Raw genomic sequence first — 18,891 nt, 5'->3', positions numbered from 1 at the left:
ATGTGATGGTTATATTGTTGAATTCATTCATGATGCTACTGAAAATTATTATGAGGGAGGAATATATGCTTGTAGGAGTTGCAATAATATCAAGTTTCCTCTCTATGTGCTTAAAGTTTTGAAGTTATACTTGTTTTGCCTTCCTATGCTAGTTGATTCTTGTTCCTATAAATTATGTGTTCACAAAATCCCTGGGCATAGGAAGTTGGTTAGATTCAAATGTGCTAGTCATATTCTTCATGATGCTCTCTTTGTGTTTCAGTTCTTATCTTTTATGTGAGCATCATTGAAATCATCATGCCTAGCTAAAAGGCATTAAAGAAAAGCGCTTGTTGGGAGACAACCCAATATTCCTAACGTTTCTGCAAGTTCAACACCATGATGGAGTTGGCAAACACCAAGAAGAAGCCGATGATGTACATGAAATACGCGAGCGCGACATACCCAAGGAAATCATGCTTAATGCCCATATTGTCCTCCAACAATTACTTCACCACCACCGGTGACCGACACACGGTTGGTGTTATCGCCAAATTGCGACCCGATGACGCCATATATGGTCCACGACACGGGGTTTGCCCAGTAGTACCACCTCCACCAAATTGGTATTAACTGCATGCAAGAACAACCAACCAACCATCATCGTGACCTCACCTCGTTTAACGAATCTAGTTAATTAATCGACATGTGGCTTACTTACCGGTCTTGTAACGAGGAACCCAGAAAAAAGGTTCCAAAGAGGGAGTACAAAGGTTATGATTATGTTTGCAAGCATGGCAGATGAGCTCAACGCCACTAGCATCATTCCAAACAATGTGAAGTAGTTGAAGCAAGAAATTATGAAGAACAAGAAATAGAAGAACTTTGCAGCTTTCCGCTCATATCCAATCATCGAATAGATGATCAACGTGTATTCAATCCCCTGCACAATGTTGTACATCACTTCCGCTAGTAGCAAGCTAGGCACGCCTCCATCAAACTCTTCTTCTACTGCTACTAGCTAGCTAGCTAGCTCAACATCAAACAACATATACAACAAGTTGGATCCTACCTAGCTTCTCAAAGATAGATAGATAGATAGATAGATACATGCTCCACCAATCAGACGGTGCTACCGACTACTAAGCTAAGCGTGTGGCATTTTCTTGTTTCCTTCATGCCAGCCTCTTTGTTGTTCGGGGTCATCCAACCTCTAGAAGATCAAACTTGCGGCTCCAGGTCCATCATCTCAAGTTCCTCCCCATCAAGCCAGGTCCCTCCTTGGGTGGACAAAAACTAGAAAAATAATTCATGAGCAAGTAATAAGGTAACATAATGATGATGTCTAAGGGACAATTTATGTCAAGCACCATTAGTTTTGCTGACAAGCTCCTAGAAGAAGAAAGGCACGGCGACAAAAAATATTCAATTATCAGGGACTGGAGCACATATTTTTATATTCTAAGACTAACTTTATCCTTCAATATACTCAATAAACTGATTCTGAGATGTGTGGCTCAAGCAACAACACCTAGGAAATTGAATGGAACAGATGCTTTCAATCACACCTCAACACATAAGGAATATTGATTCCAAGTGTAAGTGCATCTAGTGTCACCCCTAGTTGGTTTTGGAGTATTGACGACAAACTTGGTTGAGGGACTAATGTGTTTGTGAGAATTGCAGGATAACACAGGTAGTAGTCCCATATTGATTCGGTTTACCTACCAGAGATGACCCCTAAAAATGTGTGAAGACATTGAAGACAATGGTGGTTTGTGAAGATATTCACATTGAAGACTATGACATGAGAAGACATCGCATGAAGACTATGGAGTGTGAAGACATAGTTGTTTCGTAGTTTCCTTTTCTTCTTTGTTGAGTCATAGGAACCACCATACTGTTAAGTGGGGTCCAAGTGAACAAAGTCAGAGTGACTGATGTGATGCTCAACCAAATCCTATGTCTTCAAGAGAAGACAATGAGAGCAAATCTTATCCAGAGCTGGATGAGCCAGCTTTACATGTAGCCCAAGTCAAGCTGCCGCGTGTGTTCGAAATCTGACCGTTGGACACGTGTCAATTCCTTAGTGACCCAGGGTCATTTTGGACAAATCAGGTCGGGTTGCCTCCTGGCTATAAATAGCCCACCCCTACACCATAAATTGGTGGCTGCTCAGAGTTAGTGCACGACTTTTGTCGTTTGAGAGCAACCCACCTCTGAAGCATTTGAGAGAGAGATCCTTGCGAGGACAAAGCCCAAAACACCCAGAGCCAAAGAGTGTTAGGCCTCACTGAAGTCTTTCTGTCCGCGTGATCTGAAGACTTGTTACACTTGAGGATTGTGAATCCTCCAGCCGGTTAGGCGTCGCGTTCTGAGCATCCAAGAGCCATTGTGGATTGCCAGTGAACGAAGTCTGTGAAGGTTTGGAAGTCTACCTTGAAGACTTACCAGAGTGATTGGGCGAGGACTATGTGTTCTTAGCTTAAGGGGAATAAGGTGAAGATACGGTCTTCTGAGTTGAATCTCAGCCTCCCTAACCAGACGTACAGTTGTCACAACAACTGGAACTGGTCTATCAAATCCGTGTCCTCTCCAAGCAACTGGTTCCATCCTTCCCATCTCTCTACTTTACAGTTTGTCTTCGTGAAGTCATTGCCTGATTGCTTGAACTGATTGGCTTCACTTTGTAAAGTCTGTTTGCTGATTGGCTTCATACTATCTTCCATCCCGATCCATACTACCTAGCTGTTGATAGTCTTCGTGCTTTCACTTTATTGCTTACTTGACTATGGCTTGTGTAGTGTAGTCTACCTTCCGCTGCATATCAATAGGTTCATTTCTACTGTTTGTCTTCAAAGCCCTCGTGTTTTGAAGACTTCCATAAAAATCGCCTATTCTCCCCCCTCTAGTCGATAACTAGCACTTTCAATTGGTATCAGAGCAAGGTGCTCCCTTGTTCTGTGTGATTCGGTTTAACCACCTGGATTTTTAGCTATGTCGACTGCAGGGATAATCAAAGTCTCCGCTGTGTGCCCTGTCTTCGATGGCACCGATTACCCCTACTGGAAGAATAAGATGCGTATGCATCTTGAAGCCATTGACGTCAACCTCTGGTATGTCGTCAAGAATGGCGTTCAAAAGGTCGGTGAAGGTGTCACTGATGCTGATGTCAAGAGGTTCATTCAACTGGACTCGACTGCCAAGAACATCATCTGTGGTCATCTAACCAAAGGACAGTATGGTCGTGTGAGTGCTCTGGAAACTGCAAAGCTAGACTGGGACTGGCTCTCCAAGGTCAACGAAGGCGTCTCAACCCAGAGAGACTCAAGGATCAGTGTTCTTCACAACCTCTTCAACCGCTTCAAGAGAAATGACAATGAGAATGTCCAGCTCACATTTGATCGCCTCACTGATATCACAAATGAGCTTCACGCACTTGGCGGCACTGAGATCACCAAGCACGAAACCGTCAAGACGCTTCTGAGATTGCTTGACAGCTTATTCGACACCCTGGTGATACGTCTCCAACGTACCTATAATTTTTGATTGTTCCATGCTATATTATATTCTGTTTTGGATGTTTAATGGGCTTTATTATACACTTTTATATTATTTTTGGGACTAACCTATTAACCGGAGGCCCAGCCCAAATTGCTGTTTTTGCCTATTTCAGTGTTTCGTAGAAAAAGAATATCAAACGGAGTCCAAACGGAATGAAACCTTTGGGAACGTGATTTTCGGAACAAACGTGATCCAGAGGACTTGGGGTCCACGTCAAGAAATCAACGAGGAGAGCACGAGGCAGGGGGGCGCGCCTACCCCCAGGCGCGCCCTCCACCCTCGTGGGGCCCACGTTGCTCCACCGATGTACTTCCTCCTCCTATATATACCTACGTACCCCCAAACCATCAGAGGCATCCACGAAAACCTAATTCCACCGCCGCAACCTTTTGTACCCGTGAGATCCCATCTTGGGGCCTTTTCCGGCGTCCTGCCGGAGGGGGCATTGATCACGGAGGGCTTCTACATCAACACCATAGCCTCTCCGATGATGTGTGAGCAGTTTACCTCAGACCTTCGGGTCCATAGTTATTAGCGACATGGCTTCTTCTTTCTCTTTGGATCTCAATACAAAGTTCTCCATGATTCTCGTGGAGATCTATTCGATGTAATCTTATTTTGCGGTGTGTTTGTCGGGACCGATGAGTTGTGGGTTTATGATCAAGTTTATCTATAAACAATATTTGAATCTTCTCTGAATTCTTTTATGTATGATTGGTTATCTTTGCAAGTCTCTTCGAATTATCAGTTTGGTTTGGCCTACTAGATTGATCTTTCTTGCAATGGGAGAAGTGCTTAGCTTTGGGTTCAATCTTGCGGTGTCCTTTCCCAGTGACAGCAGGGGCAGCAAGGCACATATTGTATTGTTGCCATCGAGGATAACAAGACGGGGTTTATATCATATTGCATGAGTTTATCCCTCTACATCATGTCATCTTTCTTAAAGCATTACTCCGTTCTTATGAACTTAATACTCTAGATGCATGCTGGATAGCGAACGATGTGTGGAGTAATAGTAGTAGATGCAGGCAGGAGTCGGTCTACTTGTGACGGACGTGATGCCTATATACATGATCATACCTAGATATTCTCATAACTATGCTCAATTCTATCAATTGCTCGATAGTAATTTGTTCACCCACCGTAATACTTATGCTCTTGAGAGAAGCCACTAGTGAAACCTATGGCCCCCGGGTCTATTTTCCATCATATTAATTTCCTGTCAACAAGCTATTTCTGGCACCATTTATTTTGCTTTCTTTACTTTTAGTCTTTATTATAAAAATACCAAAAATATTATCTTATCATATCTATCAGATCTCACTCTCGTAAGTTACCGTGAAGGGATTGACAACCCCTTTTATCGTGTTGGTTGCGAGGTTCTTATTTGTTTTGCGTAGGTGCGTGGGACTCGAGCGTAGCCTCCTACTGGATTGATACCTTGGTTCTAAAAAACTAAGGGAAATACTTACGCTACTTTACTGCATCACCCTTTCCTCTTCAAGGGAAAAACCAACGCAGTGCTCAAGAGGTAGCAAGAAGGATTTCTGGTGCCGTTGCCGGGGAGTCTACGCAAAAGTCAACATACCAAGTACCCATCACAAACCCTTATCCCTCGCATTACATTATTTGCCATTTGCCTCTTGTTTTCCTCTCCCCCACTTCACCCTTGCCGTTTTATTCGCCTTCTTCCCGTATGCCTTTTTGTTTGTGTTTCCACGTGCCTTCTATTTGCTTGCATCTTTGCTTGCTAAAAATCTATTGATATGGATCCACTTAAAGTGTTCTACTTGGATCATCTTCGATCCTTATGCGCTCGTGCTGAAACCCCAACTAGCCTAGTTGATGGGAAATCTTTAGATGAGCATGCTCATTTTGTGCGTCACCGTTTGTCTGAAAAAGGGAGACTCTTATGGAATCAAATAAACAAATTGCTGTGTTATGCTTAGAATCTTTGTGAAATTTGTGATATTACTTGTTGCTCTAAGAACCCTAAAAAACACCTCCCCTACCTATGTGAGTTTAATGAAATGAAATCTTATCTTCTTATGCAGAGGGTGTTTATAGCTACTATGATATTGAACAAATTGAAGAATTTGTTGCTTTTAAGGGTTCTTTTGAAGTTGCTTCTTTGATTGAAAAGTATGATACTACTCTTTACGAATCTGAAAATCTTGACATACTTGAATATTGCTATGAAAACTATGCTCATAATGTCTATGTCAAAGAATTTATTGAAAGAACGACCATTGCTTCTAAAGAAAATAATGATATGCACGAATCGATAGATAATTATGATTCCGATGATTTGATTGAAATATCCCTTGATGAACATGATGCTTGCTATCCTTGTGGCCATGATACCAGTATTTATGAAGATGAATTAGCTATAGTTCCTTACGTTAAACATGAGACCGTTGCTATTACACCCATACTTGGTAGTTCCTCTGATGAAAAGGATGATTGCAAATAATTTTACTATAAATTTTCTTAATGTCAATTGTGCTAATAATATGCAAACCTTAAGCTTGGGGATGCTAGTTTTGCTATGTCTACTACTTGTTGCAATGATCATGATTGGGGTGATTCTTCTTATGATCTTGAAAATTTATTTAAGCCCCATGATGAATATGAGATTGATAATAGTGTTTGCAATAATATTGAAAATGGGTTTGGAGAGGTCAGGACTTTAGTTAATGTTAATCCCACTATTTTGGAAAAGTGTCAACTTTGCATGCATGTGGATCGTGTTGAAAATATTCCATGTGATAGCTATTTTGTTGAATTTGCTTATGATCCTACATGTAATTATTATGAGAGGGGAAATATGGCTGTAGAAATTTTCATGTTACTAAATTACCTCTCGTTATGTTGAGATTGCTATTGTTTCTTTCCGCTTCCTTGCATATGCTAGTTTTTGCTTGCCTTGATCATTTGTTTGCCTATAAGATGCCTATGCATAGGAAGTATGTTAGACTTAGATGTGTTTGTCACGTGTTTCATGATGCTCTCATTGCGCTTCAATTCTTGTCTTTCTTGTGAGCATCATAGAAATCTCAATGCCTAGCTAGGGGCGTTAAACGATAGCGCTTGTTGGGAGGCAACCCAATTTTATTTTTAGTTTTTTAGTTTTTTGCTTCTGTTTAGGAATAAATATTTGATCTAGCCTCTGGTTAGATTTGTTTTTATGTTTTAATTAGTGTTTGTGCCAAGTTAAACCTATAGGATCTTCTTGGATGATAGTTATTCGATCTTGCTGAAAATTCCAGAAACTTTCTGTTCACGAAAACAATTGTTAAAAATTACCAGAACGTGATATAATATTGATTCCAATTGCAGAAGATCAATAAACAAATTATTTAGATCTTCCTATTTTGGCTGAATTTTTAGAGTTCCAGAAGTTTGCGTTAGTTACAGATTACTACAGACTGTTCTGTTTTTGACAGATTCTGTTTTTCGTGTGTTGTTTGCTTATTTTGATGAATCTATGGCTAGTAAAATAGTTTATAAACCATATAGAAGTTGGAATACAGTAGGTTTAACACCAATATAAATAAAGAATGAGTTCGATACAGTACCTTGAAGAGGTGTTTTGTTTTCTTTCGCTAACGGAGCTCACGAGATTTTCTGTTAAGTTTTGTGTTGTGAAGTTTTCAAGTTTTGGGTAAAGATTTGATGGAGTATGGAACAAGGAGTGGCAAGAGCCTAAGCTTGGGGATGCCCATGGCACCCCAATATAATCTAAGGACACCTAAAAGCCAAAGCTTGGGGATGCCCCGGAAGGCATCCCCTCTTTCATCCTCATCCATCGGTAAATTTACTTGGAGCTATATTTTTATTCACCACATGATATGTGTTTTGATTGGAGCGTCTTGTATGATTTGAGTTTTTATTTTTTAGTTTGCCACAATCATCCTTGCTGTACACACCTTTTGAGAGAGACACACTTGATTCGGAATTTGTTAGAATACTCTATGTGCTTCACTTATATCTTTTGAGCTATATAGTTTTTGCTCTAGTGCTTCACTTATATCTTTTAGAGCACGGTGGTGGATTTGTTTTATAGAAACTATTGTTCTCTCATGCTTCACTTAGATTATTTTGAGAGTCCTACAAAACAGCATGGTAATTTGCTTTAATTATGATAGGCATCTAAGATTAGTAAAGAAAAAGTTTTCTTATGAGTGTGTTGAATATTATGAGAAGTTTGATGCTTGATAATTGTTTTGAGATATGAAGATGGTAATATTAGAGTCATGCTAGTTGAGTAGTTTTGAATTTGAGAAATACTTGTGTTAAAGTTTGTGATTCCCGTAGCATGCACGTATGGTGAACTGTTATGTGATGAAGTCGGAGCATGATTTATTTATTGATTGTCTTCCTTATGAGTAGCGGTCGGGGACGAGCGATGGTCTTTTCCTACCAATCTATCCCCTAGGAGCATGCGCGTAATACTTTGTTTCGATAACTAATAGATTTTTGCAACAAGTATATGAGTTCTTTATGACTAATGTTGAGTCCATGGATTATATGCACTCTCATCCTTCCACCGTTGCTAGCCTCTCTAATACCGCACACTTTTCGCCGGTACCATAAACCCACCATATACCTTCCTCAAAACAGCCACCATACCTGCCGATCATGGCATTTCCATAGCCATTCCAAGATATATTGCCATGCAACTTACCACCGTTCCGTTTGCTATGACACGCTCCATCATCGTCATATTGCTTTGCATGATCATGTAGTTGACATTGTATTTGTGGCAAAGCCACCGTTCATAATTCTTTCATACATGTCACTCTTGATTCATTGCATATCCCGGTATTTCGCCGGAGGCATTCACATAGAGTCATATTGTTGTTCTAAGTATTGAGTTGTAATTCTTGAGTTGTAAGAAAATAAAAGGGACAAATGCATTTTTGCCCCTAGTTGGAACATACCCACGGGTTTTGCCCTTACTTTTCGACTCTGCTCAGTTTTGCCCTTAGATTTTCCTCCGAGGTCGCCCGAATGCCCTTTGACCGTTTGACCAACACTTTGAAAATTCATAACAAATTGATATGAACTCAGAAAAATGCAAATAAGATATCAAAATGTTTAGGTAAACATTACCTTTATGTGTATGTCATTTGCATTCAGGAAAAAAGTACCGTTTAAACTACCTAAGTTTATTAATGTTTTTAACATTATTAAAAATAAAAAGGTATAAACAATACTTTTTTCAGGAATAATAATTACATGCAAATGTAGGTGACATATTTTGAACATCGTGATATCTTATTTGCATTTTTCTGAGTTCATGTCAACTTGTTATAAAGTTTCAAAGTAATGTTCAAAGTCGTTTGAACATTCATAACAAGTTGATATGAACTCAGAAAAATGCAAAAAAGATATCAGCATGTTCAGAAAATATCACCTACATTTGCATGTAATTTTTATTCTTGAAAAAAGTATTTATATACCCTTTTTATTTTTAATAATGTTAATAACATTAATAACCTCGGGTAGATTAAATGATACTTTTGTCCTTAATGCAAATGATATGCACGTAAAGGTAATGTTTGTCTGAACATTTTGATATCTTATTTGAATTTTTTCGAGTTCATATGAATTTGTTATGAATTTTCAAAATATTGGTCAAACGGTCAAAGGGCATTCGGGTGACCTTAGGGAAAAATCTAAGGGCAAAACTGAGCAGAGTCGAAAAGTAAGGGAAAAACCCATGGGTAGGTTCCAACTAGGGGAAAAATGCAATTGTCCCAAAATAAAAGTGTGATGATCATCATTATTAGAGCATTGTCCCAAGTGAGGAAAGGATGATGGAGACTATGATACCCCCATAAGTCGGGATGAGACTCCGGACTAAATAAAAAAAGGAGAAAGGCCATAAAAAAAGAGAAAAGGCCAAAGAAAAAAATGAGAGAAAAAAAGAGAAGGGACAATGCTACTATCCTTTTACCACACTTGTGCTTCAAAATAGCACCATGATCTTCATGAAAGAGAGTCTCTTATGTTGTCACTTTCATATACTAGTAGGAAATTTTCATTATAGAACTTGGCTTGTATATTCCAATGATGGGCTTACTCAAAATTCCCTAGGTCTTCGTGAGCAAGCGAGTTGGATGCACACCCACTTAGTTTCTTTTGTTGAGCTTTCACATACTTATAGCTCTAGTGCATCCGTTGCATGGCAATCCCTACTCACTCACATTGATATCTATTAATGGGCATCTCCATAGCCCGTTGGTACGCCTAGTTGCTGTGAGACTATCTTCTCCCTTTTTGTCTTCTCCACAACCACCATTCTATTCCACATATAGTGCTATGTCCATGGCTCACGCTCATGTATTGCGTGAAGGTTGAAAAAGTTTGAGAACACCAAAAGCATGAAACAATTGCTTGGCTTGTCATCGGGGTTGTGCATGATTAAAAACTTTGTGTGATGAAGATAGAGCATAGCCAGACTATATGATTTTGTAGGGATAACTTTCTTTGGCCATGTTATTTTGAGAAGACATAATTGCTTAGTTAGTATGCTTGAAGTATTATTATTTTTATGTCAATATTAAACTTTTGTCTTGAATCTTTCGGATCTGAACATTCATACCACAACTAAGAGAATTGCATTGAAAATTATGCCAAGTAGCATTCCACATCAAAATTCTGTTTTTATCATTTACCTACTCGAGGACGAGCAGGAATTAAGCTTGGGGATGCTTGATACGTCTCCAACGTATCTATAATTTTTGTTTTTTCCATGCTATATTATATTCTGTTTTGGATGTTTAATGGGATTTATTATACACTTTTATATTATTTTCGGGACTAACCTATTAACTGGAGGCCCAACCCAAATTGCTGTTTTTTGCCTATTTCAATATTTTGCAGAAAAAGAATATCAAACGGAGTCCAAACGGAATGAAACCTTCGAGAACGTGATTTTCGGAACAAACGTGATCCAGAGGACCTGGAGTCCACGTCAAGAAATCAACGAGGAGAGCACGAGGCAGGGGGCGCGCCTACCCCCCCCCCCCCCCAGGCGCGCCCTCCACCCTCATGGGGCCCACGTTGCTCCACCGACATACTTCTTCCTCCTATATATACCTGTGTACCCCCAAACCATCAGAGGCATCCACGAAAACCTAATTCCACCGCCGCAACCTTCTGTACCCGTGAGATCCCATCTTGGGGCGTTTTTCGGCATCCTGCCGGAGGGGGCATTGATCACGGAGGGCTTCTACATCAACACCATAGCCTCTCTGATGATGTGTGAGTAGTTTACCTCAGACCTTCGGGTCCATAGTTATTAGCTAGATGGCTTCTTCTCTCTCTTTGGATCTCAATACAAAGTTCTCCATGATTCTCCTGGAGATCTATTCGATGTAATCTTCTTTTGCGGTGTGTTTGTCGAGACCGATGAATTGTGGGTTTATGATCAAGTTTATCTATAAACAATATTTGAATCTTCTCTGAATTCTTTTATGTATGATTGGTTATCTTTGCTAGTCTCTTTGAATTATCAGTTTGGTTTGGCCTACTAGATTGATCTTTCTTGCAATGGGAGAAGTGCTTAGCTTTGGGTTCAATCTGGTGTCCTTTCCCAGTGACAGCAGGGGCAGCAAGGCACGTATTATATTGTTGCCATCGAGGATAACAAGATGGGGTTTATATCATATTGCATGAGTTTATCCCTCTACATCATGTCATCTTGCTTAAAGCGTTACTCCGTTCTTATGAACTTAATACTCTAGATGCATGCTGGATAGCGGTCGATGTGTGGAGTAATAGTAGTAGATGCAGGCAGGAGTCAGTCTACTTGTCACGGACTTGATGCCTATATACATGATCATACCTAGATATTCTCATAACTATGCTCAAATCTATCAATTGCTCGACAGTAATTTGTTCACCCACCGTAATACTTATGCTCTTGAGAGAAGCCACTAGTGAAACCTATGGCCCCGGGTCTATTTTCCATCATATTAATTTCCCGTCAACAAGCTATTTCTGGCGCCGTTTATTTTGCTTTCTTTACTTTTAGTCTTTATTATAAAAATACCAAAAATACTATCTTATCATATCTATCATATCTATCATATCTATCATATCTATCATATCTATCATATCTCAAACACTAGTGTTGGTTGCGAGGTTCTTATTTGTTTTGTGTAGGTGCGTGGGACTCGAGCGTAGCCTCCTACTGGATTGATACCCTGGTTCTCAAAAACTGAGGGAAATACTTATGCTACTTTACCGCATCACCCTTTCCTCTTCAAGGGAAAAACCAACGCAGTGCTCAAGAGGTAGCACCTGGCCCTGATGATTGCTACCTCTTGAGCATGCATTGATTTTCCCTTGAAGAGGAAAGGGTGATGCAGCAAAGTAGCATAAGTATTTCCCTTAGTTTTTGAGAACCAAGGTATCAATCCAGTAGGAGGCTACACGCAAGTCCCTCGTACCTACACAAACAGATAAGAACCTTGCAACCAACACGATAAAGGGGTTGTCAATCCCTTCACGGCCACTTGCAAAAGTGAGATCTGATAGAGATGATAAGATAATATTTTTAGTATTTTTATGATAAAGATTAAAAGTAAAGATTGCAAAATAAACGGCGCCAGAAATAGCTAGTTGACAGGAGATTAATATGATGGAGAATAGACCTCGGGGCCATAGGTTTCACTAGTGGCTTCTCTCAAGATAGCATAAGTATTACGGTGGGTGAACAAATTACTGGAGAGCAATTGATAGAAAAGTGCATAATTATGAGAATATCTAGGCATGATTATGTATATAGGCATCACGTCCGTGACAAGTAGACCGACTCCTGCCTGCATCTACTACTATTACTCCAAACATCGACCGCTATCCAGCATGCATCTAGAGTATTAAGTTCATAAGAACAGAGTAACACATTAGGTAAGATGACATGATGTAGAGGGATAAAATCAAGCAATATGATATAAACCCCATCTTTTTATTCTCGATGGCAACAATACAATACGTGTCGTTTCCCCTACTGTCCACTAGGATCGAGCACCGCATGATTGAACCCAAAGCTAAGCACTTCTCCCATTGCAAGAAAGGTCAATCTAGTAGGCCAAACCATTGCAAGAAAGGTCAATCTAGTAGGCCAAACCAAACTGATAATTCAAAGAGACTTGGAAAGATAACCAATCATACATAAAAGAATTCAGAGAAGATTCAAATATTGTTCATAGATAATCTTGATCATAAACCCACAATTCATCGGATCTCGACAAACACACCGCAAAAAGAGTTACATCGAATAGATCTCCAAGAAGATCGAGGAGAACTTTTTATTGAGATCCAAAGAGAGAGAAGAAGCCATCTAGCTAATAACTATGGACCCGAAGGTCTGTGGTAAACTACTCACACATCATCGGAGAGGCTATGGTGTTGATGTATAAGCCCTCTGTGATCGATGCCCCTCCGGCGGAGCGCCGGAAAAGGCCCCAAGATGGGATCTCACGGGTACAGAAGGTTGCGGCGGTGGAATTAGGTTTTCATGGTGCTCCTCGATGGTTTCGGGGTACGTAGGTATATATAGGAGGAAGAAGTAGGTGGGTGGAGCCACGAGGGGCCCACGAGGGTGGAGGGCGCGCCCAGGGGGGTAGGCGCGCCCCCTGCCTCGTGGCCTCCTTGTACGTTTCTTGACGTCCACTCCAAGTCCTCTGGATCACGTTTGTTCCAAAAATCACGCTCCCGAAGGTTTCATTCCGTTTGGACTCCGTTTGATATTGCTTTTCTGCGAAACAGTGAAATAGGCAAAAAACCATCAATTTGCACTGGGCCTTGGGTTAATAGGTTAGTCCCAAAAATAATATAAAAGTGTATAATAAAGCCCATTAAACATCCAAAACAGAATATATAATAGCATGGAGAAATCAAAAATTATAGATACATTGGAGACGTATCAAGCATCCCCAAGCTTAATTCCTGCTCGTCCTCGAGTAGGTAAATGACAAAAAACAGAATTTTTGATGTGGAATGCTACTTAGCATATTCTTCAATGTAATTTTATTTATTGTGGCATGAATGTTCAGATCCGAAAGATTCAAGATAAAAGTTTAATATTGACATAAAAATAATAATACTTCAAGCATACTAACCAAGCAATTATGTATTCTCAAAATAGCATAGCCAAAGAAAGCTTATCCCTACAAAATCATATAGTTTGGCCATGCTTCATTTTCGCAACACAAGAATGCTCACATCTTGCACAACCCCGATGACAAGCCAAGCAATTGTTTGATACTTTAGTAATCTCAAACTTTTTCAATTTTCACGCAATACATGAGCGTGAGCCATGGATATAGCACTATGGGTGGAATAGAATATAATGATGGGGGTTGTGTGGAGAAGACAAAAAGGAGAAAGTCTCACATTGACGCGGCTAATCAACGGGCTAGGGAGATGCCCATCAATTGATGTCAATGCAAGGAGTAGGGATTGCCATGCAACGGATGCACTAGAGCTATAAATGTATGAAAGCTCTACAAAATAAACTAAGTGGGTGTGCATCCAACTTGCTTGCTCACGAAGACCTAGGGTATTTGAGGATGCCCATCGTTGGACTATACAAGCCAAGTTCTATAATGAAAAATTCCCACTAGTATATGAAAGTGACAAAACAAGAGACTCTCTATCATAAAGATCATGGTGCTACTTTGAAGCACAAGTGTGGAAAAAGGATAGTAGCATTGTCCCTTTTTATTTCTCTTCTTTTTTTCTTTTTCTTCTCTTTTTTTTGGGCCTCTTTTTTTGGCCTTTCTCTTTTTTTGGGACAATGCTCTATTAATGATGATCATCACACTTCTATTTATTTACAACTCACTGATTACAACTCGATACTAGAACAAAGTATGACTCTATATGAATGCCTCCGGCAGCGTACTGGGTGGGCAATGAATCAAGAGTGACATGTATGAAATAATATGCATGGTGGCTTTGCCACAAATACGATGTCAACTACATGATCATGCAAGGAAATATGACAATGATGAAACGTGTCATAATAAACGGAACGGTGGAAAGTTGCATGTCAATATATCTCGGAATGGCTATGGAAATGCCATAATAGGTAGGTATGGTGGCTGTTTTGAGGAAGATATAAGGAGGTTTATGTGTGATAGAGCGTATTGTATCACGGGGTTTGGATGCACCGGCGAAGTTTGCACCAACTCTCAAGGTGAGAAAGGGCAATGCACGGTACCGAAGAGGCTAGCAATGATGGAAGGTTGAGAGTGCGTATAATCCATGGACTCAACATTAGTCATAAAGAACTCACATACTTATTGCAAAAATCTACAATTCATCAAAAACCAAGCACTACGCGCATGCTCCTAGGGGGATAGATTGGTAGGAAAAGACTATCGCTCGTCCCCGACCGCCACTCATAAGGATGACAATCAAAGAACACCTCATATTTCAAATTTGTTACACAACGTTTACCATACTTGCATGCTACGGGACTTGCAAACTTCAACACAAGTATTTCTCAAATTCACAACTACTCAACTAGCACAACTTTAATATGACTATCTCCATATCTCAAAACAACTATCAAGTATGAAACTTCTCTTAGTATTCAATGCACTTTGAAGTTTTTATCTTGGATGCCTATCATATTAGGACTAATTTTATAACCAAAGCAAATTACCATGCTGTTCTAAAGGACTCTCAAAATAATATAAGTGAAGCATGAGAGATCAATAATTTCTATAAAATAAAACCACCGCCGTGCTCTAAAAGATATAAGTGAAGTACTAGAGCAAAATTGTTTAGCTCAAAAAATATAAGTGAAGCACATAGAGTATTCTAATAAATTCCGAATAATGTGTGCCTCTCTCAAAAGGTGTGTACAGAAAGGATGATTGTGGAGAACTAACAAGCAAATACTCAAATCATACAAGACGCTCCAAGCAAAACACATATCATGTGGTGAATAAAAATATAGCTCCAAGTAAAGTTACCGATGGACGAAGACAAAAGAGGGGATGCCTTCCGGGGCATCCCCAAGCTTAGGCTTTTGCGTTGTCCTTAGATTTTACCTTGGGGTGCCTTGGGAATCCCCAAGCTTAGGCTCTTGCCACTCCTTGTTCCATAATCCATCAAATCTTTACCCAAAACTTGAAAACTTCACAACACAAAACTTAACAGAAAATCTCGTGAGCTCCGTTAGCAAAAGAAAACAAAACACCACTTCAAGGTCCTGTAATGAACTCATTATTTGTTTATATTGGTGTTAAACCTACTGTATTCCAACTTCTCTATGGTTTATAAACCCCAATACTAGCCATAGATTCATCAAAATAAGCAAACAACACACGAAAAAACAGAATCTATCAAAAACAGAATAGTCTGTAGTAATCTGTAACTAACGCAAACTTCTGGAACTCCAACAATTCTAAAATAAATTTCTGGACTTGAGGAATTTAACTATTAATCATCTGCAAAAATAATCAACTAAATATTACTCTCCAGTAAAAAGTTGTAGCTAATCTCGTGAGCGCTAAAGTTTCTGTTTTTTTACAGCAAGATCAAAAAGACTTCACCTCAAGTCTTCCCAAAGGTTCTACTTGCACAAACACTAATTAAAACATAAAACCACATCTAAACATAATCTAGATGGATTATTTATTACTAAACAGAACCAAAAAGCAAAAAACTAAAATAAAATTGGGTTGCCTCCCAACAAGCGCTATCATTTAACGCTCCTAGCTAGGCATAAAGGCAAGGATAGATCTAGGTATTGCCATCTTTGGCATGCAATCCATCAGTGGCTCTCATAATAGATTCATAAGGTAATTTTATTTTCTTTCTAGGAAAGTGTTCCATGCCTTTCCTTAATGTAAATTGGAATCTAATATTCCCTTCCTTCATATGAATAATTGCACCAATCGTTCTAAGGAAAGGTCTACCAAGAATAATAGGACATGAAGGATTGCAATCTATATCAAGAACAATGAAATCTACGGGCACATAATTCTTATTTGCAACAATAAGAACATCGTTAATTCTTCCCATAGGTTTCTTAATGGTGGAATCCGCAAGGTGCAAGTTTAAAGAACAATCATCAAATTCACGGAAACCTAACAAATCACACAAAGTTTTTGGAATTGTGGAAACACTGGCACCCAAATCACACAAAGCATAGCATTCATTATCTTTAATTTTAATTTTAATAGTAGTTTCCCACTCATCATAAAGTTTTCTAGGGATAGAAACTTCCAATTCAAGCTTTTCTTCATAAGTGTGACGCCCCCGATTTGACCGTACACTAATCATGCACGCAAATGTGTATGATCACGATCAGGGACTCACGGGAAGATATCACAACACAACTCTACAACATAAATAAGTCATACAAGCATTATAATACAAGCCAGGGGCCTCGAGGGCTCGAATACAAGTGCTCGATCATAGACGAGTCAGCGGAAGCAACAATATCTGAGTACAGACATAAGTTAAACAAGTTTGCCTTAAGAAGGCTAGCACAAAGTAGCAACGATCGAAAAGGCAAGGCCTCCTGCCTGGGACCTCCTAACTACTCCTGGTCGTCGTCAGCGGCCTGCACGTAGTAGTAGGCACCTCCAGTGTCGTAGGTGTCGTCGTCGACGGTGGCGGCTGGCTCCTGAACTCCAGCATCTGGTTGCGACAATCCGGTATAGGAAGGGGAAAAGAGGGAGAAAAGCAACCGTGAGTACTCATCCAAAGTACTCGCAAGCAAGGAGCTACACTACATATGCATGGTTATATGTGTAAAGGGGCATATCAGTGGACTGAACTGCAGAATGCCGGAATAAGAGGGGGATAGCTAGTCCTGTCGAAGACTACGCTTCTGGTCATCTCCATCTTGCAGCATGTAGAAGAGCGTAGATTGAAGTCCTCCAAGTAGCATGGCATAGCATAATCCTACCCGGCAATCCCCTCCTCGTCTCCCTGTTAGAGAGCGATCACCGGGTTGTATCTGGCACTTGGAAGGGTGTATTTTATTCAGTATCCAGTTCTAGTTGTCATAAGCTCAAGGTACAACTCCGGGTCGTCCTTTTATCGAGGGACACGGCTATTGAATAGATAAACTTCCCTGCAGGGGTGCACCACATAACCCAACACGCTCGATCCCATTTGGCCGGACACACTTTTCTGGGTCATGCCCGGCCTCGTAAGATCAACACGTCGCAGCCCCACCTAGGCTCAACAGAGAGGCCAGCACGCCGGTCTAAACCTATGCGCGCAGGGGTCTGGGCCCATCGCCCTATGCACACCTGCACGTTGCGTACGCGGCCGGAAGCAGACCTAGCCTAGTGGCGTTCCAGTCCAATCCGGCGCACGCCACTCAGTCGCTGACGTCAAAAGAGCTTCGGCTGATACCACGACGTCGGGATACCCATAACTACTCCCACGTAGATGGTTAGTGCGTATAGACCAAATGGCCAGACTCAGATCAAATACCAAGATCTCGTTAAGCGTGTTAAGTATCCGCGAACGCCGACCAGGGCCAGGCCCACCTCTCACCTAGGCGGTCTCAACCTGCCCTGTCGCTCCGCCACAAAGATCCACTTGCGGGTACTCCTACGAGCCGACCCGACTTTAGTCATCACATGTGTCATGTATATAGTATATAAGTATATGCCCGTGTTCACCGCCCAGGTGATCACGGCCCGATAGTATAGCACAGCAGACGGACAAGAATGTAGGGCCACTGATGGAAATCTAGCATCCTAGACTAAGCATGTAGGATTGCAGGTAAAGGTAACAACAGTAGTAGCAAGGATAGGCTATGCATCAGAATAGGATATCGAAAGTAGTAACATGCTACACTACTCTAATGCAAGTAGTAGAGAGTAGAGTAGGCGATATCTGGTGATCAAGGGGGGGCTTGCCTGATTGCTCTGGCAAGTAGGAGGGGTCGTCGACTCCATAGTCGAACTGGGCAGCAGCAGTGTCGGTCTCGTAGTCTACCGGAGAGAAGAGGGGGAAGAAACAATAAATACAATGCAAACATAAGCATGACGATGCGTGACATGTCAATGAGCGGTGCTAGGGGTGTCCTAACGCGACAGTAGGTGGTACCGGTGAAGGGGGGGAACATCCGGGAGGTATTCCCGATGTTTCGCGTTTTCGGACAGACGGACCGGAGGGGGAAAGTTGCTAGTTCGATAGGTTAGGGAGGTGTGGTGGATGAACGGACTGCGTATTCGGATTCGTCTCGTCGTTCTGAGCAACTTTCATATAGAAAACATTTTCATCCGAGTTACGGTTTAAAAGATATGAATTTTCAAAGTTTATTTGAATTTCTGGAATTATTTAATTAACAGA

At 40.6% G+C, this 18,891-nt stretch overlaps 1 pseudogene; it reads right to left on the bottom strand.

Moving 5' to 3' along the window:
* Nucleotides 1-353: 353 nt before the first annotated feature.
* LOC123121265 (ABC transporter G family member 48-like) lies at nt 354-1,224 on the bottom strand (annotated as a pseudogene).
* Between the last annotated feature and the right edge of the window lie 17,667 nt (nt 1,225-18,891).

This window comes from Triticum aestivum, chromosome 5D (assembly GCF_018294505.1).
Source record: "Triticum aestivum cultivar Chinese Spring chromosome 5D, IWGSC CS RefSeq v2.1, whole genome shotgun sequence".
Lineage (NCBI taxonomy): Eukaryota > Viridiplantae > Streptophyta > Magnoliopsida > Poales > Poaceae > Triticum > Triticum aestivum.
This window is presented reverse-complemented; position numbering and strand designations above follow the sequence as displayed.